At 40.9% G+C, this 25,054-nt stretch overlaps 1 pseudogene; it reads left to right on the plus strand.

The window, feature by feature from the left end:
• Positions 1–684: 684 nt before the first annotated feature.
• Positions 685–24,256, plus strand: LOC137280793 (uncharacterized; annotated as a pseudogene).
• The last annotated feature ends 798 nt before the right edge of the window (positions 24,257–25,054 follow it).

Raw genomic sequence — 25,054 nt, forward strand, 5'->3', positions numbered from 1 at the left:
GGCCGCAACCCACGACAAACGGGTTGGTGAACCAAATATCCCCCGGGTCAACTACGGGGGTGTCGGCGAGCTCTTGGCGTTACCCAGCACCCACCACGAGGAGGTAGCTCGCCACAGGTGCCACATTGCAGGTGATATTTCGGAAAGGAAAGGAGAAACAAGACAATAAATATCTGGAAGGTAACAAACTGGTTCCGTCCTCGCATTTTTGTCGTTTCAGTGAAGACAGCATTGTCAAACAATGAGTTGCAGCTGTCTCGTGCAAAATGTGACAAAGTGGAGAAGGTGGGTAGATGATAATTTAATGTACTTTAGGTTGTAATCTGGACAAAGTCTGACATAAAAAGGGACCAGTACATGCACAACATAATAGAACAAGGAAAAATCAGGCGCGCCGATATTTGTCGTTTCAGACACTGAGTGAAGAACTGGAGGCATATGCTGTTTTAATAGGTGTTCCAAGGTCACAGTCCCCAGACAGGGTGGACAATAGAGAGCAGGTTCAACATGCAGGTACAGTAGACAGATCAATAATCCGTCATGTATATGTGTAGTCTGGCAGGAAACCAAACACCGTTACGATCAGTTGACTGCCAGACAATAACATTAATTACAAAACTGTGTGAGTGTATTTGTCTAACTAAGTTTCGTGTCATTTGTATGGTTTTAGGTTCCACTGTGACAATGTGCCAATTTTAGGCCGTGTCCTGTTATGATGAGAGTCAGCTTCGCCTTCTGCCATGCCTTCATTCTGCCTGCAAACCGTGTCATGATTATCAAGCTACACAGACGGAAGAGAAGTGCATGCACTCCCCTTCCTGAGGCCATCAGTTCACCGTGGAGCAGACAACAATAGATCATGTCAGACGCAATGAAGCTGTCTATAAAGTCAACGTTGATAGTGAGATGAAATGCAGCTACATCGATGAAGATCATGATGCAGAGGCTGTGGTGTACTGTCACGAATTTGATGACAATATCTGCTCTGACTGCCATAAACACCACGACACGCCTAAACAGAATCGAAATCACAGAGTAACTGCGATCAACCAGGCAGAGAATGTCCTTATGAGGCAGTGGCTGAAAGAACCTGCTTGTAGAGACCACCCTGACAACAACCTACAGCTGTATGATCACACGTGTAAGAAGGCCGTCTATCTTATATGTGTGCAATGGGCCCACAAAGGTCACAAGAATGAAGATTTATATCAGGCCTATGGCGTAGTGAAGAGTCAACTAGAGGAGCAAGTGAAAAAGCAACAAGAGAAACTGAAATATGTCACTAACAGCGTGAGAACTGTCACGGGTCACCAAACTGAGCTGGTAGCGACACGGAAAAGACTGGAGCAAGTTGCAACTAAAGTTTGTAAAGCTGTTGCTGCCAAGTTCCTTAATCGGCAGAGGCAACTCATGAAGGAAATTCAAATGAGTCTCAAAGCCCCAAAGGAAATGGTTCAGGAGAAACTTGACACTTTACATGACGTTCATACTGCAAAAGTATCAGCGATGGAGTGAGTGAGTGAGTGAGTGAGTTTAGTTTTACGCCACACTCAGCAATATTCCAGCTATATGGCGGCGGTCTGTAAAATAATCGAGTCTGGACCAGACAATCCAGTGATCAACAACATGAGCATCGATCTGCGCAATTGGGAACCGATGACATGTGTCATACCTAAACTTACTCACGCACTGACCGTATGTAATTGCACCAACTTGTGGCATGACCACATCACCATGGCACCCCATGGCATGAATTACATTATGTAAAAAGCGGTTTAACCACAATCCATACACGAGGTGTCATGTAGCAATTACTTCATATCTTATCAATGTTCAGAAACAAATGTCTCTAATTTTGATGTTGTAAATCCTCTGTACAGCACAACATAAGAGAGGACCGCAGGGTCAAAATCACCATCTTCTATTCATTATGAGTTTGCTATGAAATACAGTACATGTACTCTGATGGAGAGTCAAGTTATATATATCCTGATATATCCGATGTGACATGTGTTATATCCTAATCATACATATCACTTAAATATTCTGGGGGCATCGCTGACTGGTTACTCACTGAATGAAGGCCAATAACGGGGTGGATGTCACAAGGCTGGTCCTCAGTAAGCCATACTTGTCGTTAAAGGCGACTGATGGGTTCGGCGGGTCAGGTTGTTTTATTTTATGATGTTTTGGGGAAATTACAGAACTAAAAGTTACAAATATTTACATACTGACCTCAAAATGGTTTCACTTCAGCTGCAACGAACAAACGCCCCCTAAAATAGTTCCTGTTCAATATACAGTTTTTTTCAGTCCACATGGTCAAATATGTACTTGAAGAAAAAGATTAAACATATGTTTTGTATACAGTGGACTCTGTATAATCGGACAACTGAATTATCCGACAATTTGTGATTTGAAACATAATTTGGGGTGGGTTGGTCCTCGCAGTGTTCTTCCAAACTATCATCATTTAAACATTGTATTTTACGACATCCGTACATTCTGATTTCCGACATCACTTTCTATTACCAATGACACCATCAATCTGTACAATCTGACACACCGTAACATACTGGGCGAAAATAGCCAATCAACCTGTCAGTGGCCAGTTGACATGTAGCTTCCTGTTACTGGTAATGATCCCGCTCCGATCCAGCACAAACCCCTAGACTCTAATAAGTCCTAATTAGGAGATACAAAGTCCTAATTAGGAGATATTAAGTCCTAATTAGGATATACTAATTCAGGCTATTGCACCAGGACGTTTCCATAACTAGGACGTTTCCGTACTGCCGTAGTAAACAAAATAAAACACTCGGGACCCCGCAAAAGTTAAAAGCGAACAATCACGAAAGCAAGAGTGGTGTCAGCTGTGTAGTGTGTATTGCTCAAATATAATCTTAAACAACTGATTTTTATAGCTGTAAATTTTAATATAGTTCAAATGAGCGTTAGTATATTCAGGTAATAAGTTATCTTAGAAAATCACTCACAGTAAGAACCACCAGACACACAATCACAAACACAAACAAATCACTGCACTATATCCACACAACAAAACAATTAAAATATATTGCAACCTACGTTCTCAACCTAATCATGGATTCATGATACAATATTCAAAGTATCTTCTGTTATCACAATATAATCACAGCATCAAAATCACAAGCAGAATCACAATCAGGTTTTCAAATTAAAACCTTAGCATCCAGTCTCTCACTGTTTAGTAGAGAATCACCAATGTCCAAATAAACGTGGAGAACAGTCAGCGTCTGAATGACACAATATGTAACACAATTCTGCCACATGGCCAACTTCTCAAATCCTTCTGTGGACAACTCCTGGAGATTGGGCTTCCTCACTTGGGGCTCCAAATGTGACCAGCTTTTCATATAACAACCAGCGGTGGTAGGGGTGAGGACGTTTATTTCTCGGTAGACTTTCAGTTATGAATCCAAATGGATTCCACCAACAAATCCCATCCAGCATGAAAATGTTGTTAACATACAGGTTGCATAAATTGAATTAAACTAGTCATGTATTGCAATACACTCGGTCACAACATTTACACAAACTGAGAAAAATAACGTGTATATTTAAGAAAATAAACAAATAAACCTTACCCTTCTGTGGAAAGGAATGGCAGTTTAGATTCTGCTCTGTTTGGCACCTGTGGCAAGTAACACTGTCGTTGCTGTGATGTTCTCTCCTGTTCAAGGACTGGATGCTTAGTGCCATGTGCTTGGACTCTCAGTGTATTAATATCCCAAAAAGAACTTGTACCCAATCAGAGACTTAATCTCTGGTCACATTACACACAATATGAAACTGAGGCCAGAATGAACCACCTCACTTTCTTAGTGATGTAAATGTTCCACAAAGAGGTATAATTTAGATGCACCTCAACCACACAGAATTTTCTACCTCAACGAAAACACTTATGAGCTTTGTGCATCAAATTACAGATAACCACAAAGTTTATTAAATAATCCTTCATCAAAGAAACTTTTAAACATATTTTTGGAATTGTTACGGTGAAGAATTTCCAGTGACAAATGATGTAAGAAAACCCATGTGAACCAGCAAATAGAACAAAGACAAGTATTAAAGGTCACATGCAACGTAAAACACAACTTTGCAGATTCTGGAAACCTTCGGTATGTACTTACCGAAACAAATCATAAAAGATGCCAATTCAACCTATAAGGTTGGAAAAACGCGATGAAAAAAAGCACGCGAAATCAGAGTTCAAACGTTTCACTAAATTCCCTCCAGCGCTGGGTTTCAACAGCTGTGCTGCGCTGCGTCCATAACGCATGCGCAGTGGATAGGTTCGCGGAGCTTGAAACAGTATGCATGCCCAGCGTCTGAGGTCGTGAGCAGTAGTCTAATCTTGGTTGTGTACACAAACAAGCAAATATTCTAGTCGTTACGTAAAACAACTTGTTGATTGAGTCTTTGAAGGGCATTTAGAAGTGAAATGCATAAGAATGAAGATTTTATGGATATCAACTTCTTTATATGAGAACACAACGTTTCGGAGTTAATGCTTACTCCTTCATCAGGTAATTGAGAATGGGGTACAGAGCTATCTTTATATGTACAGGTAAAAACAATAACAAAGTAACAAGTGGAATGAATTAACGAAAGCTGGAAGCCAGTATAAACAAGCGCTGATTGGAACCCGACAGTTATGATAACAATGATAGAAGCCAATGGTAATACATTACAGATGATGGGATATGTTTACATAACACAGGTAGGGGGTAAGGACGATGTACATGATAGGGGATAAGGATGGAAGCCAATGGTGGATGATGTTTACATAACACATGCTTGGGGATTAAGGATGATGTACATGACTGCATGACTGTTGATGGGCATGTTTACATGGGGGTTGATGATGTACAAACACAAGTAGATAAGGATGTACACGGGTAGACTGGCTATACATGAATTACATAGATAGAATGTACACAGATAGATGAGATTAATTTATCAATAAGTCCCAGGCACTTGGTAGGTACACTCCTTGGTCACGGTTGATTGCTGGTTTCTGTCTCCGGATCTCGATGGCTTCTTGCAGTTTCCTTTGGCGCCAGTTGCTGTTGTTGGTAGATAGTATCCTAGTGTCCTCCCATCGGATTGAATGTCCAGGGTTCTTGAGAATGTGTTCAGAGATGGCCGATTTCTGGTCGAGTTTGCTGACAGAGGTCTGGTGTTCCTTCATTCTGGTGTTGATTGGTCTCAGCGTTTCTCCAATGTATAGGTCGCCACAGTTGCAAGGGATCTGGTAGATGCATCCTCTCGGGTTAGGGTGTTCACAGCTGGGTCCTTTACCGTTGGCTTTTAGGTAGGTCTTGATAGTCTTGCCACTGGAGAAGGTGACATCGATGCTGGCTTTGGTCTTGATGAGGCGTGAAATTTGATGACTGATGGGGCCAAGGTAGGGTATGGTTACTCTGATGGGTGATCGAGAAGGCTTGAGGCGGGGTTCTCGGTCCTTGAGGGTCTTGTTGATGGTGGCTGTGACGAGCTGGGGAGGGTAACCGTTTAGTGTGGTGAATGTCTTTCTGAGGTGGTCCAGTTCATTGTTTAGGGCATCAGGATGGCAGAGGGCTTTGGCACGTCTGATAAGGGTGGCGATGATAGCTTGCTTGATCTGAGGATGGTGGCAGGAGTTGTAGTGGATGTACTGGTCGGTGTGCATCGGCTTGCGGTATACTGAGGTTCTGAGTCCATCGTCTGTGGTGTGGAGGGACACATCAAGGAAGGGCAGGTGTTGGTTGGTCTCAGTCTCCATGGTGAACTTGATTCTTGGATGTTGGTCGTTGAGGTGGTTGAGGAGCTCGCTGGGGTCGTTGTCATTGGCGATGGTGGTGAAGGTGTCGTCGACTTTGCGGTACCAACACAGGGGCTGGAACGGAGCTGTGGAGAGGGCTGCTTCCTCGAAGGAGGTCATGAAGATTTCTGTAATGAGGGGAGAAAGAGGTGAGCCCATGGGGAGACCGTGGATCTGCTTGTATATCTTACCATTAAATGTGAAGTAGGAGGAGTCAAAGCAGCTGCGGGCGAGGTTGATGATGCTGTCTATGGTGAGATGGGAGTCCAAGTCATCTATCCTGTTGGCTAACTTGCTGCGAATGTTGGTAAAGAGGTCGTAGCTGACCATAGTGCCTGTGAGGTTGGATTCTTTCAGCTGGTTGACAAAGGATGAAGAGTCGCTGATGTAGGACTTGCCATCTTTGCCAAATGGAGAGAGGAGACGTGAGAGGAACTGGGCGGTGTTGTAGAAAACTGAACCTCTGGAGCAGACTAGGATCTGGGCTTTGGGCGGGTTCTTGTGGATCTTGATGGTAGCTCTTCCGTATGGGGCTTGGGAGTTGATAGGGTTCAGCTGGTTGAAGATGATGTCGTTGATTTCTCTCTTCTCATGAAGGTCCTTCAGGGTTTTCTTGTGTTGTCTTTCCAGTCTGGCCGTCGGATCTTTCTTGATGTTGAGGTAGGTGGTGGTGTCTGAGAGGCTGGTGTTGACCAGCTGAAGGAATTCCAGGGTGTCCATGATGACTGCTGCCTTGTCCTTGTCAGCTTCGGTGATGGTGATGGTGTCATCCTTCTTGAGTTCGGTGATGGCCTGTCTCTCTTGGTGCATGAGGTTGGAGCGGGGCTTGGGAGCTTGCTTGATGGTGTCTATAATCTGGTGTCGGAGATAGTCTATGTTGCCATTGGGAGCCAGTTGTTGAAGTCCACTTTCAATGCTGGTGATGAAGGCATCTGTGTTGATCTTGGCGGTGACTGGGACATACTTCAGGCCTTTGGCAAGGAGGGACGTCTGAGATGGTGTGAGAGGTTTACTGCTGAGGTTGATGACTGCCTTGGGGTTGGTGGTGTTGTTAGCTTCAGGAATGTTGGAGGTGGGAGGGCGTTGTAACTGGGTGAACTTGGTGATGTGGGTAGTTTTCACTTTCTCATGGAGGTGCTGCTTGGTCTTCTCTGCTAAGGACTGGGTCTTGTGGTAGAGGTCAGGCTCGAGGGTGTCTTGTAGATGGCTTCTGCTAGTTTCAATGTCTTTTTGGAGGTGGGACTTGTGGCGGCGTAGGTGCTGTATCTGGTGCTTGACTATTCTGGTGCTGGCATTGTGGAGTATCTTGTTGATGGCGGGTGAGCGAGGGACAGTTGAAATCCTCTGGGAACGAGGTTGAAGGAGGTTGTGTTTGTACATCATCTACCCCCATGTAAACATGCCCATCAACCCTCATGCAGTCATGTACATCATCCTTAATCCCCAAGCATGTGTTATGTAAACATCATCCAAAATTGGCTTCCATCCTTATCCCCTATCATGGACATCGTCCTTACCCCCTACCTGTGTTATGTAAACATATCCCATCATCTGTAATGTATTGCCATTGGCTTCTATCATTGTTATCATAACTGTCGGGTTCCAATCAGCGCTTGTTTATACTGGCTTCCAGCTTTCGTTAATTCATTCCACTTGTTACTTTGTTATTGTTTTTACCTGTACATATAAACATAGCTCTGTACCCCATTCTCAATCACCTGATGAAGGAGTAAGCATTAACTCTGAAACGTTGTGTTCTCATATAAAGAAGTTGATATCCATAAAATCTTCATTCTTAACTTGTTGATTGTGGTAAGCAGTCTCTGTCAGAGAGAAAGATCAGTGTCTGGTTTATTCACACCAATATGTCTGGCTGCCTGTCTGCTAAAGACAACATGCAATGCACAGCTTCAGTCATTGACCACGTGCAATTTGAACTTAACACCTATCAAACTATATGACATAAAGAAAATAAGTTGATTTATGACTCGTGCACCCGAGTCCCGTCTCTGCCACAATATGTAAATAGGCACATGTGATGCACATGACATGTTTTTATGCCTGTCGGTTGCAAACAAACTACATTCATTTTTCTCGGATGACTGGATCTGACGGAAACTGGTGTAAACTCTTGTCAGTTTCAAGTCCTGCTTTGTACTTGGACGAATTACAGATTCCAGCCATGCAGTAGTTTACCATTTCTACTGACATGATTTTTGATTGGATCGAGCGCAAATTCAGAGAACATGTATTTTCCAAACTCAACATCTCTATATACATTCTTCATGGATAATGACTTCTTTTCGTGTATATGATTTTGTTTGACAACAGTATATGAATGAAACGATGCATGAAACGATGCATCAAGTACACAAAAAGAAGTTGTTATCCATAAAGAATCTTACTTTCTTGTGACTGGCTATACTTCTAAAATGCCCATCAAACAGATCATCTTTCTGTGCACACAATGAACCCTCAGCATATCAGCAAATGAAACAGCCAATCGGAAGCCGTTGTTACACTTGAGTGCATATCCACCCGCTATGAATGGGTTCGGTGTCACGAGGGCTTCGTTTCGGGGAGTAAGCCCAAGTACAAAATATTGCACTTTTGAATCGCGATTGTACGCTTACAATAGTGTTTATTTGTTGTTTTTAAAAGCAGCAATGTACATTATATGTCATGAATAAGTGACAAATGTGTTTTAATTATATTTGATTTTTTGGTCGCATGTGACCTTTAAACATTCTAATATTATTATTAGCAAAGAGACCAAGTTATACAAAGTCCCAAGTCGATTTCACAATACTGATTCACAACACACAAGTGAGACAAAATCTAAGGCAATGGGTCACAAAATACATAGTAGTTAGCTCACCAAAGTCTTAGTGTGAGAGAAAAAGTTATCCAGAATGAAACATGGCGAGCGGTCTGACAGCAGTTAATGCTGATTATGGTGTTGGTGGAAAATGATAACGTAAACCCCAGTAATGTGTGAATGTGTCCGAACACGGCAACAAGCCTTTTTATAGATCTTCCGTCATTTCTCGAAAGTTCGGGCACATACGACTATCGCCAAAAGTGTAGAATGCTCTAGCAGTCTCCCGAAAGTCAGCAAATAATAGACAGTCAAGAACAGCAGATAATATCCGGACAGTCTACTACCAAAATCTTAAAAATGCTGACCATCTATTATATGAAATGTGACCAATTATAATTTTTATTCAAAACACGAAACGTTGTGACCCAATAATAATTATTACTTGATTAATAACAAAATATACAGAAAATACACACTGTTAGCAGAATTTAGCAGTGTATACTTTTTATTTGCATGCTTTTATAACTACATGAAACACCTTTACCTGACAGCAATATAATCTGGCATGTCTCAATTGACATCACTTCCTGATACACCGATAAGGCTGCCTGACCTTTGCTGTCGTATTCTACTGTAACCTGAACATTCCATCGTGGTGCACGTAGACGATCGATTTTCCAGAAATTGGGTGTTACCTTAGTGATCACGTGATTTTGGTGTATTTTGGTGTTTTGTACTGTGAGTCACCTTCTTCATATAGCGCAGTTCATTCTGGCTGGACACAGATGACCAGAGTGAAGCACCTACAACCACTGTCATTATTCTGGAGAAAGTAACTATCCTGATTCAGGATTTATCTGAGTGGACCTGCAACCAACAACGAACATAGATCAGGTGGGACTAGGTTGACTAACTATTTTTTTAATATTTATGTTCGTTACCTGCTCAAGCTAATTTGGTCTAGACTCTTCTCTCTGTGTAAATATGCCGTGTGAACTATACAGGTTGTACCTATACGTGTGGTCCAGGAGCCCCAGTTATACAAGAAACATGTATACAACCATTTGCCGATGCAGCTCTAAAACTGGGTTTACTGTTGGGCAACACTACCTTACATATACCATACAGGTTACATCTGGAGTTCACTGCATAGCAACATACAAGTGTCTGTGTACATGAGTGAGTGAGTGAGTTTAGTTTTACGTCGCACTCAGCAATATTCCAGCTATATGGTCTGTAAATAATCGAGTGTGGACTAGACAATGCAGTGATCAACAACATGGGCATCGATCTGCGCAAATGGGAACCGATGACATGTGTCAACCAAGTCAGCGAGCCTGACCACCCGATCCCTTTAGTAGGATCTTACGACAGGCAAAGTCGCTTTTTATGGCAAGCATGGGTTGCTGAAGGCCTATTCTACCCCGGGACCTTCACGGCCCCGTGTACATGAAGGGTGGCACATTGCGTAACTCGAACATGTCACTAAACATACCTGTCTGTGTGGTGGTGTTCTCGTGTAACAGACCCAAGCTCTGGTAGAGGGTTTTTATGCGATACAGGTATGTGTTTCCCGGATGTAAATCATAAACGTAATCAATGAGCACGGGATTGAAGACCTCAAACCCCCTGCTTAACCGCTCACCGCGAACTATGTTCAAGTTGAACTTAGTGCAAATATTGCAAGTGTACTTCATGGAAAGAGTATGTGCACCCTGTGTAGCACAGGCCACAGATCCAAATCCCTGCTCAGGATTTGTAGCGGTGACTCACCTATTTTCTCGTCATATTTCACAGAGTACATAAACGATGTGCAACAAACCACATTAAACTGCCAGAACGCTACGTCAGAGCGAGTGAGTTAGTGTTACCCTGCTTTTAGCAATATTCCAGCAATATCACGGCTGAGGGACGCAAGAAATAGGCTTCTCAAAGTTTACTCCTCTGGGGGACACTTGGCTACCTCACTGTCCCCGCAACGTCATAGAACAAACGTAACCTCAAGGCATTGTTCATGATGTCACATCACCTAGACAAAGTGACAGTTTTGCCCTTGGGCATCATCTGAAGACTTGTGAGTGAGTGAATGGATGCTGTTTTAGGGCGGACGTAGCAATACTCCAGCAATGTCGGAAACGGGTTTGACATACTGTACCCCCGTCGAGAATCGAACCCAGACCATCAGGTGGTCGCTTCAACTACAGAGTCAAGATATTTCTTCTTGCCAAAATGCACAAGATCAGATGTACAATGAAAAATATGTCGTAATACACGACGGAAAATGGTAATCAAATGATCATCATTTCTATATTTATTGCTGCAGAAATCATCTTTTGTGTGGTTAATGGGCGCTTTCAGCGACTTGTTGGAACATGCAGTGAAGGAACTGGTTCAGTATTCATTGAGTGTATGTGAAAAGAAACCTTGTCAAAAACAGCAAAAAGTAACCACACCAACACAGTGTTTGATTCAGACGCCCAATCACAACAGTCTAGTGCATGTGGATAACAGACTTTCCAAGCAACTTGTGGCAACGGTTGAATTAGTGTCCTGGTGTGTTTCAGTACCCATGTTGCTCGCTGTTTTCATTTCAAACTCAACGCCAACGAATACTGAATCAGTTGTTTCACTGCATGATCCACACATAGGTGTTATTGATAACATGTGATTTTCCTGTTACAGATATACAAACCACACTGCATGAGACAATGGACCTTCCCCACGTCCTCATCCTGCAGAAGAATCATCTGTATCTGAAGGAGAACCTTCAGGTCGAACCTGTGTTGGATGCCTTGTATCAGGAATGTATCTTCACACAGGCAGACTATGATAGATGTCGACACGCTGGGGCAGAGAAATGTCAGATGGTGTTGGAAACGCTGAAAAAGAAGGGAGTAGAAGGTTACAAGACACTCTGTGCCGTCCTCGACACCGTACAGCCTTTCATCAAGGAAAGGCTTGATAGTACCTCAACTGAAGCAGGTAGGCAAACCTTACTTGATGTACGTACATATATTGCTAATCATCTAAGCAGCAAGGAAAAGGAACTTTGAACATATCAAGTGAAGTAACAGATGGAAACGGTCAAATATGTATCATGTGATATGCATACAATGGATACCGTAGGTCTGTAAGTCTGCAAATTGAAAACTGTACTAATGGCCAATGCTCTGTCTTGAATACAAACACTTTGGCGACACTTGCCCGGTACGTCCATATATTTGAGCATTTGGGCGCATTCAGCGTCACCCACCAGCGTTTCCCTTCTTCTTTTGTCGCGCCTCCTGCCTTCGATATGAATGCTGGTGAAATCCTGCTTGTGACCTGTGTGTTTTCTGGGACAGGTAGTCCCTTACATGTATTGACTGGCATTGCTAATGTGCTTGGAACTGGCGCTCCACTCTGCATGACTAAAAACTCTACCATCAGCTCCCTTATGTGCTTGGAACTGGCGCTTCACACTGCATGACTATAATGTCTACCATCCGCTCCCTGATGTGCCTGTACTCGTGCTTCACTCTCCAAGACTATAGTGTCTACCATCCGCCCTTCATTTCTTCCTGCAATTGTCAAGGAAGGAGGGACAGCGCATCATTGGTCATGGAATGATGGCTGTAGCTGGTTATCTTAGTGACGCTTCACTTTAAGTCAAAACGATTACAAACGACTCAGGTCTTGCCCAACACCCACAATGTCTGTATCAAGCAGTATTCCAATTCGTTGACTAAAGCTTTTGTTTCTAAATGTTGTGATAATGGGATGACGGACTGAAGGTGTCCTCTCTCAATCAGTACCTGTTTCTGTCGTTCAGGCTGTCTGTTTCAGTCGACCACTTGCTCCTTGTAAGCAAGATTGTGTACAGCGTAAATCTCTGAAGCACACAATGTCCTAAAAGGTTCCACATACATTCAATATGATTTAGGTCTTGATTTTTTTGTCAAGTGTTTTCATATAAGCCTGCTTCTCTAAGGTGCCCCTTAGAAGTCTTTGGCAATCAAGAGTGCCTTTTAGAGTGACAAATTTCGTCTTTCAGTCATATGATAGCCGGACACTAAAACAAACGTGTAACCGAATGCAAACTGCCTCAGTATATCCCCCCACCCCGCCTCTGTTTCTTATGATAAATCAAACAACATAATTTCTTTAAAAGGAAAGTGTTATATTTTTTAGGTAATACAGATCTCGTCTTTGTTATCAAGGACAAACTGGAAGCTATGTACAAAAAGGAACTTGCTAAAAAAGATGGAGAGATAGCTGACTTGAAATCTGTAAGTTGTGATGATACATCGAAAGTACGTCTTCTTGTAAGGCTTAAATGCCCTTTGTCTTGTGAATGGTTGAAAATCGATAACACGCCTTTAGTGTTTTCCAAAGATAATGAAACACAAAACATACTCTGTCAATAACTGTGAATGTTATATAAGACGTGCAGTCTGACAAAGTATCTGGTCGTTTATTTAAAAGGAGTCGGTATTTACTTGTTTTCTGGGCCCGGCCGTTTATTTTCAGACGATAGAAGGACTTGAACAACAAGTGGAACAAAGCAACGTTGATCATGCTGAACTGGAAGGAATCATGAAGAAAGAAAGTGATGAACACATATCAGAGATAGCAAAGAAAAACGAGGAAATTGAAACACGTAAGTTGACACTTATATATGACAATACTGTTACAAACAAACAAAGGTGATAACTAATGTGCTGGGTGTACTTGAAATGTATATTGACATTGTTAAAGTATTGCATCTGAAGGCAACAATAAAAAGACAAAACAAAAAAAACCCATATGCACACAGAAGCCCATAGAGAAACTCACACATCGTACAATGCAACCAAGTATTGTAGAGTAGTAAGTAATTTAGTATATCTATAGATAATATAGTTTATATTGTCAGTGTCGATGGTGATATCCGCGATATTCCATGTTGTAATACTTCTGAATAGAAAGGGAGCTATTTGCAAATAAATGACCATAAATATCTGGAAGGTGACAAACTGCTATTTGGCTCAGTCCTTCCATTTTTGTCGTTTCAGTGAAGACAGCTGTGTCAAAGTTAAAGCATGAGTTGCAGCAGTGTCATGCAAAATGTGACAAAGTGGAGAAGGTGGGTAGATTATAATTTAGTGTACTTTAGGTCGTAATGTGGACAAAATCTGAAATAAGAAAGGAACCAGTGTATGCAAAACATAATAAAACAAGGACAAATGAGATGAAATGACATTTGTCGTTTCAGGCACTGAGGGAAGAACGGGAGGCATATGATGCTCTTGTAGGTGTTTCAAGGTCAGATTCTCCAGACAGGGTGGACAATAAAGAGCAAGTCCAACATGCAGGTACATTAGACAGATCAATAATCGGCCATGCATATGTGTAGTCTGGCAGGAAACCAAACACTGTCTAACTGCGGTTCTTGTCATTTGTATGGTTTTAGGTTCCACTGGGACAATGTGCCAGCTTTCGGCTGTGTCCTGTTGTGATGAGAGTCAGCTTCGCCTTCTGCCATGCCTTCATTCTGCCTGCAAGCCATGCCTTGATCACCAAGCTACACAGACGGAAGAGAATTGCATACACTGTCCTTCATGTGCCCGTCAGTTCACCGTGGAGCAGACAACAATAGATCATGTCAGACGCAATGAAGCTGCCTATAAAGACAACGTTGATGGTGAGATGAAATGCAGCTACATCGATGAAGATCATGATGCAAAGGCTGTGGTGTACTGTCACGAATGTGATGACAATATCTGCTCTGACTGCCATGAACACCACGACAAACGAAAACGGTATCGAAATCACAGAGTAACTGCGATCAGCCAGGCACAGAATATCCTTATGAGGCAGTGGCTGAAAGAACCTTATTGTAAAGATCACCCTGACAACAAACTGCAGCTGTATGACCACACGTGTAAGAAGGCCGTCTGTCTTATATGTGTGCATGGGGCCCACAACAGGCACGAGAAGGAAGACTTGAATCAAGCATATGACGAAGCGAAGGGACAGCTAGAGGAGCAAGTGATAAAGCAACGAGATAAACTGCAATATGTCGCTAAAGGTGTGAAAACTGTCACGGGTCACCAAACTGAGCTGGTAGCGACTCAGAAAAGACTGGAGCAAGTTGCAACTAAAGTTTGTAAAGCTGTTGCTGTAAAGTTTCTTCATAGACAGAAGCAACTCATGCGGGAAATTCAAATGAGTCTTCAAGCCCCAAACGAAAGGGCTCAAGAGAAACTTGACTCTTTACATGGCGTTTATTCGTCAATAGTATCAGCGATAGACTACACCCAGAGAACACTTGAATCTACGAGACGAGAGGAGCTCATTACTCTCAAAGATGTACTGCAGACGAAATGTGATGAAAATCTGAAGTGGATGCTTCCAGAAGATGACACACGAGACACGAGAATCATCCTTTCCTTTCAAGGCCAGAGAGCTTTGGAGGAACTTATCGCCACATTTGGTTCTCTCGCCTCAAGTCTAAACATGGACCATATTCCAGATTCTCAACCCAGCTTACAAGGTAATTACATAATCGAAACATGGACCAGTGTCTCACTAGAGTAAGTGAACCCTTCCTTTCTTGGTTCATCCCATTTGAACACTCTTACTTAAAACATACTGCTTGTTAATCAGCTATATTAATGTTCCTCGTAGGCACAGAAATATAATACCTTCAACCGATTTAATAATTATGGTGAATATTAGTTGAAAAGTGACAATCAGTTATGGATTGCGTTTTACATTGGTCTAGTCTGTACTCTATTACATTTACATAATACTCATGAGAAATGGACCGGTGAATCGATTTCAGTGCGATTAAGATTGGTCTGGTCTGTATTCTGTTTCAGATCTGATGACGATGACAAAGAGAGAACAAGAAACTATCATGGTATGATGTCATCACACAGTAAATGTAGTCTTCAAAATACGCACATGTTTGTATAGAGGTGTGTTTATGTATGCATGTGCATGTGTGTGCGTATATATATATATATATATATATATATATATATATATATATATATATATATATGTGTGTGTGTGTGTGTGTGTGTGTGCGTGTGTGTGTTTGCATGCGTGCAAATAGGTTGGGATGGTAGTGTCGGGTGATGATGTGTGTGTGTTTGGGTTGATGGATGGACAGATGCATGTACGTAGGCACACACATATTGTGCCACACAAGTGATCTGTTTGATGCAAGTGTTGTTGTTTCAGATGCATGAAGGGAGGTGGCAGCAACTTACACAGATGATATGTCACTTCATCCCAGGTACGTAGCGACACAAGGATGCAGGGTGGGAAAACTACACAGCAAATAATACAAGCAACTTTTAAACATTACAGTGTATAATAACCATAAAAATGTAAATGTATTTTCTACCTACATCATGTCACGTTATATCATGGAACTGTTCTGTAAATATTAATAATGAGATATTTGTATGAAATTGAATATAAATATTTCTGTCTGATCAGAACTCCAAGAATCAGACAGCAGAGTGGCGAGACCACAGGAACCTGAACAGCTGACATCAGAGGAAGTATATAGCATTTTTATAAAAGTACGTCCAATATTCCTATTAGTTCTTCACTGCACACTTTTTTTTATCGCAATGGAATTGAGAGGTCATTAAATTGAGAGCATGTCCTCGTAACATGATGGTATTCACTCAGCCATGCACATGGATACTACCGCTTTCATTATGCATTCTCTCAATTTAAACTACATGACGTGGAAGATAGTCGACTAAATGTTCCTATATAAACCGTTTTCATGTATTTACTCTCTATATTTTACACCTTTACTTTCAGCTCATCCCCGTTGAGGCATTTTCACATGGTATTACCCTGAAAGGTATGTACACTATGATGTATTTTCATCCTCCTGTAGGGCGCCACATGCCTTCTCTGTTCGCAAACAGCAGGCACCCTCATTGATCTTCATCAAGCCGTCCCTAACGTTTCCCTGCCATTTTGTATAGTGGCCCCAACGAAATCTCTTTTTCAGCAGAAAGTATGGAATTCTGATGACGATAACGTTTTCAATAATAAAACTAGTTATTCGGCAAATATTTAGACCTCAAAATCCCTCAAATTCATGAAGAAATACTGTAACTGCTGCTTGGAGTTTATATTTCGCCAGGAACTCGGTCAATCATAATGTTCTTTCCACATAGCTGTTAAACGTTTATCAGCTTAACACGAAAATAACGTTTTTAGCAAATGTATGGTTGAAGTGTTCAGTTGATTTAAGGTGACGATTCCAGCCTGTGCCCCAAACCGTTGTTTATGGTACAACAATTATCACTGATGCTTAGTATCAACTTGCATACACACATCACCCCGACACCCCTGGTATGAGTTACATAATGTACAGGAGGTTTAACCATATCCCACTGACGAGGTATCCTGTTACAATTACTTCATAACTTATCAATGTTCAGAAACAAATGTGCCATTGTGATGTAACTCTTCTTTACAGGCTGCGCCACATTGCATACCATCAGGAAGGACTGTGGTATTGTTTTCATTATCTGTAAGTACATTTTGATCATCATGAGTTTTCAATGAGTGAGTGAGTGAGTGAGTTAAAGTTTAACGTCACATCGGCAATATTTCAGCCATATCGCGACGGGAACGTAACATTAAAATGGAATATATTAGTATTATAAAAACCTGTCGACGAAGGACAGTAAAACAACTAGAACATCACAGAAAAGAATGTAAAACTAGTAGCTATGCCTAAAACAATTTATCTATAAAGGACAATACAATATAAAACTGGGCTATAGATTGCTAACAACTGAATGGAGATCACCATACTAGGGACCATGGGGACTTACAGTACCTTTGCTACCTTCATGGACCCTAGCTGGATTTACATCATCCCCTCAGCCATCAGCAATTTGGGAAATCTAGCCACACAGTAAAAAACACTTATACTACGATTAAAAACCTGGAAATTTAGAAAATACTTTCAATGTTTGTGGACTTACGTACCCTCTCAGGAGGACAATAGTTTTACAGTACTTCAACCCCCTTTGAGGATACAGCCACTAACAATTCTAGTTACTAATCTAAACTACCAATTATTAAAATACATATATCTACAGAATCGCAGTGCTCAAATTTCTACCATGAAATCAATTTCCTTTAAAAAACCAATGATTAAATGAGAACTAACAGTTGTAAAAAGATCCTTGATAGTTTTGACATTGAAATACTTATCCCTTGTGATGGAGAATTCAACACAGTCAAGCAGAATATGCTTGACCGTAACTCTCTCATCACAAGGGATACAAAACGGAGGATCCTCACCTTTTAACAGATACTTATGGGTATATCTTGTATGGCCAATACGACATCGTCGTATGATTACCTCTTCAAATCTCGACTGACAACCCAAGTGGGTATAACCAATGTAGGGTTTTATTTCATGTAGTTTATTGATATCTACTTGGGTGTCCCACTTCTTCTGCATCAGATCACGGATGTAAGTTCTAATGCTCGCTTTGTAATCAGAGTATGGAATAAGAAGTGGTGTCACAGATTTGTTGAGTGCTGCCTTGGCAGCAAGATCGGCAATTGCGTTACCGGAAATACCTACGTGGCTGGGTAACCAACAAAAGACGATGTCGTATTGGCCAGTGGCAAGATTATTATACAATTCAATAATTTCAAATAAAAGTGGATGTTTACAAGAGATATTTTTAATAGCCTGAAGGCAAGAAAGAGAGTCGGAAAAGATTATATATTGTTTACGTTTAGGGTGTCTTTCAATATATTTAAGAGCTGTTAGTATGGCGTTAGCTTCAGCTGTAAAAATGGAGCTGTTACCTGGAATTCTAGAAGATATTGTTCTGGATCCAATGACAGTGGCACAAGCCACTGCACCACCGTCCTTGGACCCATCTGTAAATAAGGATTTATAATTGCTATATTTATGTTTTAATTGATTATATTCTTGTTTATACTGTAATTCATTAGTTTCTGATTTTTTAAATGAAGTTAATGTTAGATCAACTTGTGGCCTAACCAACTGCCACGGAGGAGAAGAAAGAAGACGGGAGGGAGCTATGTTTTCCAGCTCAATGCCAGCCGAAGAAAGAAAGGGTTTAATTCTGTGCCCAAGAGGTGGAACAAGAGAAGACCTCTTGTCGTATAAATTTTCATAAAGTGGATTAAACACACAATTATATGCAGGATTAGATTCATTAGAATATAATTTAGTGATGTACTGTAAAGATAATTTTATACGACGTTGAGTAAGAGATGGTTCATCGGTCTCAACGTAGAGACTGTCAATAGGTGAAGTTCTGAACGACCCAAGACAAAGTCTTAGGCCTTGATGGTGGACAGAATCAAGAAGTTTTAGGTTGCTTTTACAGGCTCCACCATATACGATGGAGCCATAATCGAGTTTCGAACGAACCAGTGATCGATATAGGTGCAAGAGGGTAGTTTGATCCCCTCCCCACTTTGAGTTGGAAACAACTTTCAACAAATCTAGTGCCTTCAGGCATTTAGCTTTAAGGGATTTAATGTGCGGTAAGAAGGTTAAATGAGAATCGAAAATTAAACCCAAGAACTTGGCCTCCTTAACAACTTGGATGGGAGTGCCATTTAAAGATAGTTCAGGGTCTTTATGCGGTTTATATTTTCTACAAAAGTGTATACAATTAGTTTTGGATTTAGAAAATTTAAAACCGTTTTCAAGACACCATTTATTTATTTTATTTAAACACAACTGTAATTGCCGTTCAATAGTACGCATATTTTTACCACGACAGGAAATATTAAAATCATCCACAAAAAGTGATCCATCAATTGAATCATTTAAAACCTTGGATAAACTGTTGATCTTAATACTAAATAAAGTGACGGACAAAATACTACCTTGAGGGACACCCTGATCCTGACTGTAATGATCAGACAGGGTTGAACCCACTCGGACTTGAAATTGCCTGTCTTTTAAAAACTGTGATATAAAAAGAGGCAAACGACCTCTTAACCCAAAGTCATGTAAATCCTTTAAAATGCCATGCTTCCAGGTCGTATCGTAAGCTTTCTCAAGATCAAAGAAGATCGATACAGCATGTTGTTTATTTACTATAGCATTTTTCACGAAGGATTCTAAACGTACCAAATGATCAATGGTACTACGGTTTTTCCTAAAACCACACTGTATATTTGTGATCAGGTTATTGGTTTCAAGATACCAATTTAATCTGTTATTCACCATACGTTCCATGGTTTTACAGACACAACTTGTTAAAGAGATTGGTCTGTAATTAGACGGATCGCTATGATCCCGGCCAGGTTTTGGAATGGGGACTACAATGGCATTTCGCCAGGAAGCTGGGAAATTTCCTGATGTCCATATTGTATCAAAAATATTAAGCAACGTTTCGAGACATGATTCGGGCAAATGCTTTAGGAGCTGATAGTGGATATCATCAGCCCCTGTTGCTGTATCATGAGCTTGCTCAAGGGCGCACTGTAGCTCATATAGTGAAAATAATTCATTGTAATCTTCACCGTTGTCTGAGTTAAAATTTAATCTTTTCTTCTCCTGCTGTTTCTGAAACTTTTGAAACTCAGGGACATAATTGGATGAAGATGAATGCGTGGCGAGAGTTTCGCCAAGTTTATTAGCAATGTCAGATTTAATAGTTAGTAAATTATCACCATCCCTCAGATGGCGGACAGTAGATCTAGAACCCTTGCCCTTTATTCTTTGAATCATATTCCACACCTTTGACATAGGCGTGCGTGAATTTATTTTAGAAACGTAATTTCGCCATGACTGGTGCTTATTTTGTTTGAAAGTACGTCTGGCTTTGGCATTTAAAATTTTTACTTTATCTAAATTATGTACAGTAGGATGTCTGCGAAAATACTTTTCCGCTTTCTTCCTACACTTTCTGGCCTGTTTACATTCATTGTTGAACCATGGCTTACGAATGTGTGGAACTGCAGAGGACTTGGGTATAGTTTGGTCAGCAATGTTATTAAGTGTATCAGAAAACAACTGTATAGGATCTTCGCTATTCACGAAAACATCAGGTTTTAATTGTTCAGAACAAAGTGTGTTATATAATGACCAATCAGCCCTAGAGAAGTTTCGCCTGGATAAGGCTGGATCATCCCCTGGGATAATGCTTTTAAGAATGGTGGGGAAATGATCACTACCGCATAGGTCATCATGGACCTCCCAATCAAATTCATTATATAAATTAGAATCAGCAAGAGATATATCCAGGGAAGAGTATATTCCCGTAGCTGGATGTAAATAAGTGGCTGAATCATCATTAAAAATACATAAGTTATTATCGGATATGAATTCCTCGATGATTTTACCTTTAGTATTTGTGTTGACACTTCCCCAAAGTGGGTTGTGTCCGTTAAGATCACCCATGACGAGACATGGCTTCGGAAGTTGATCATATAGATTTTGAAGATCTGATTGTTGAATATTTAGTTTTCAATGAAACACAGGCCTCTGATGGAGAGTGTGGCTTTGCTCGAAAATCAACGTCATTAACGGCTCGTCATATAGCTTCGTTTCTTTTGTTAATCCAGCATATAAACATAACGTGTGCTTCTCACTGTATATTAGGTCATCTCTTGTTTTCCCAGTATAACCGCATTTGAGGTTTTGGTTTTGAAGGACGGGTTTTACTTTTTGCTTGAAAGACTTCTTCCCAGGTTTTACCTTTCCTAACTCTATATGAACATCAATGGTCAAATGACACATGCATCTTTGAAATCAATTGAAAAATATCGTACAGGATTAAACTCAAATGTTTCCCCAGCGGGATTGGAACCGTAAATCACAGGTCTGTAGGAAGACGCTCTACCGCACGGCCACCGGGCCGACAAAGATGGTGGGGTTAATTTATCTACTTATAGTAACTGCCATTACATTGATTTTATGCGTGCTTCAGTTATTGTTATGTAACTTCATTAAATGATCATCTACATTGTAATTATCCGTCATTGACGGTATATATATATAAGTGAAAACACTTCTACTCGGTTTTGGTAGACAACGTAAAACCATCGGGGTCAGGATTTCACCCCGTCTCCGATTTTCCATTGTCTACCAAAACCTCGGAGGCGTGTTTTCTCCTATACATAAGACATAATTTTCTTTAGGGAAACTCTTCTGGCATTTACTAATCTACACCATTGCCCACCACCCGTGGTGATCCGAGTTAGAATTGCTTTTTAGTAACCAATACTTTTCGTTAAAGGCAACTGAGGTTCTGGGGCTCTCTGATCTGGTTGACACATGTAATATCCCTGTTGTATAGATCTCTTACCGTTGATCACTGGAATGTTTGGCCCAATGTTACGGTTAAAAATTTGCCGTGATATAAGGTGTAAGACATCCAATGTGAACCAGCAAAACAGAACAAAGACAAGTCTAAAAAATTCAAATATTGTATGATTTAGCAAAGAGAGCAAGTTATACAAAGTCACAAGTCAGTTTCACAATACCGATTTCAAATACAATACAAATGAGACAAAATCTAAGGCAACGGGTCACAAAATATTTAACAAACTCACCAAAGTCTTGATATGAAAGTGAGAAACAGTTATGCAGAATCTAACACAGCGGTCGGTCAGGCAGCGGCTATGCACATCAAGCGTTGCATAGCCGCTGCCTGACCGACCGCTGTGTTAGATTCTGCATTAACAGTTTGATATTACTCCATTTAATCTCTGTGTCCATCGACAACACGGCATGCAGTATTGATATATACATTCAGTGACTTCCTGAAAGTTCGAGCACATACGACCACTGATATGGAATGCTCTAGAACAGTCTCCCGAAAGTCAACAAATAGAAAACCAAGGGCAGATAACTCCAAAGTACTGCCTTAGAGGCGTGCCACGTAAATACGTCTCTGTAGGAAATGTCACCTATAATAACTAACACTAATACCTTGTGACCCAATTACAACTACAGCAATAATAATTAATAACAACTCAAATCATGGAAAGTACACTCTAGTAACACCACGCACAACAACAACAACAACAACAACAACAAAAACAACCACCCCGACAGGTGTGAATTTGCACCATTTATAAGAACTCTTTAACCACTACTTTATTTTCAAAAACATTAGTTTTCACTGGTTTAAAGGAGGATAAAATGTGACAAAACATGTTGTGTTATTACATGTTGTGTGAGGAGAACTGGAGAACCAATAAATTGATTGGAAATATTTACATACTGGTCTTGTCTGAAATTGTTTCATAACAGTTGCAAAGGACGCGCCCCCAAAATTGTTACTTTCGAACCTGCAGTGGTCTTCAGTCAACATAGTTAAATATTTATTTAGCGAAAAGGAGGACATGTTTGATATGCATGTATATTCTATTGATTATTGTTATACTGCAATATTTTAGTGCATGTATTATAGTCCATATCATTCACAAAGACGTATCTCAATCAACAGACAAGACCAGACAATTAACCTCCCAACACAGGGAGTGTCATGAAACTGTGTGCAGTGACTGAAGAGGTATGAGTTTAGAATACGGCTTTATTGTGTTATGATGTTGAAACATCTACATGTTAAGACAGTAGTGTCTATTTCTGGCCACCGTCACAATAAACTACATTGTGGGTCAAACACAGTTTGGTGAGAAAAGTATTTAAACGAAGTTTTACATGTTTACCAATGCACGTAGAATTGTATGACAATTTAAATACCCACATGAGTAGTATCATGTCGTTATTATTACTATCTATGACACGAGTATCTTTGTATTTACAAACACACAAAAATAGCAGTCGATCATTTACTGCGCTGTTTTGGAGTCACTGAAACGAGGCAAAGAATACAATGATATCTTGTAGGAAATACAGTTGCTAAACTTCATGAAATAAATTTGCAGGTCCTATACTCAAACTGGACGCTGCTCGAGCCAACGCAGACAGGTGCCATGTTACTACAGACGGTGAGCTGGTCAACTCGCAGTCCGCCACACAAAACACGGACTGTGACAGACTGCAGAGATTGAGCGGCACATGTAGCTCCACTCCCATCCCCCTTCCACCATCCCCCTATACTGTCACCCCTGTCCTCCCCACAGCACGATACTGGGAGGCCCACACCAGGGTGGGTGTGGTGGCTGGAGAGTGGTGGAGGCCTGTTCTAGAGGTGGGTGTTGGGGAAGAGAGCCACGTGGACAGTATGTGGTATGTTTGTGATCAGCGCCGCTCCTGGTGTGTCCGTGTAGGGAGCTGTGTAAAACACCTGGGGAGTGTCTGTACCAGGTTGTATTTGGCGGGGGTGTGGGAGAAGTGTTACAGAAACACAATGTCTGACACATCCGGCACACAGGCCACCCTTCACTACGGCGTTGTTTTGGATGTCAGGAGGGGTAGAATAGGATTTATTGACGTGGGCATGTCGGCTGTTTTAGGGAAGGTTGATGTGGAGTTCAAGGAGGATCTCCTCCCAGTATTTACTGTTGGTGAGCATAGTCGCTGCACAGCAAACATGAAGGTAGTCAGTGGGGAGGAGATCCATATGTCTGACACCAAGAAATCACTCATTAATAAAGTCCTGGGCTAAGGATTAAACTAAACATGACCCAGTGTCTTGTAAATATTACACATCTACTTCAGACAAATTCAGTACAACAGAACTGAAGGAGATAGCGGACATAGAAGTTAGCCGTTCATGTGTTGTATGTTGTGTGCAACAATGTAATGAGGTTAGCTAAATATGTCGGTTTTCTAAATGACTGCTTTCATGTGTGGACCAGCAGCATTTTGCATCCACACAGGAGTATTTTTATGATTATTTTTATGTAATACCTGATCAGTTTATGAAACATTTCACACATATCTGGGGCATGTCACAACTAACAGCTGAGTTGATTATTGAGTAAAAAGTTATTTCAGATCGAGAATATCTTGACAAATTTTATTTCCACACTGTAAAATACATATTTTAAATAACATTTAGAGGCTATAGATTGAAATACAATATGTGTAGCTGTGAAAATAGACATTTGTTGATGTCAATGAAAGTGACTGAAGCGGACATATAATGTCCCGCTTTAAACGTGCAATGGTTCTTGTATCAGCAAATAAATGTAGCCACTAAACTGTCCGTTTCTTTATCCTGATCAGTCCTGTTGTCTTTCGAAATAATTTAAATTCCCCACAGAAGGTTTCCTCTCGGTCTATTCATCTATACATATCATGACCAATGTGCAATCCTGCCATGTCACTGAGTCAATTACAATATGGCTCCCGATGTACATTTATATATGTGTATTAAGTTGAAGGTTGTTTGATATTTGCTGTTATAAAACACTGGGTCTGCCTCTAGCAATGAATGTGTAGAGATGGATGTGCCATTGTT

Source organism: Haliotis asinina, chromosome 4, assembly GCF_037392515.1.
Source record: "Haliotis asinina isolate JCU_RB_2024 chromosome 4, JCU_Hal_asi_v2, whole genome shotgun sequence".
Classification (NCBI taxonomy): Eukaryota; Metazoa; Mollusca; class Gastropoda; order Lepetellida; family Haliotidae; genus Haliotis; species Haliotis asinina.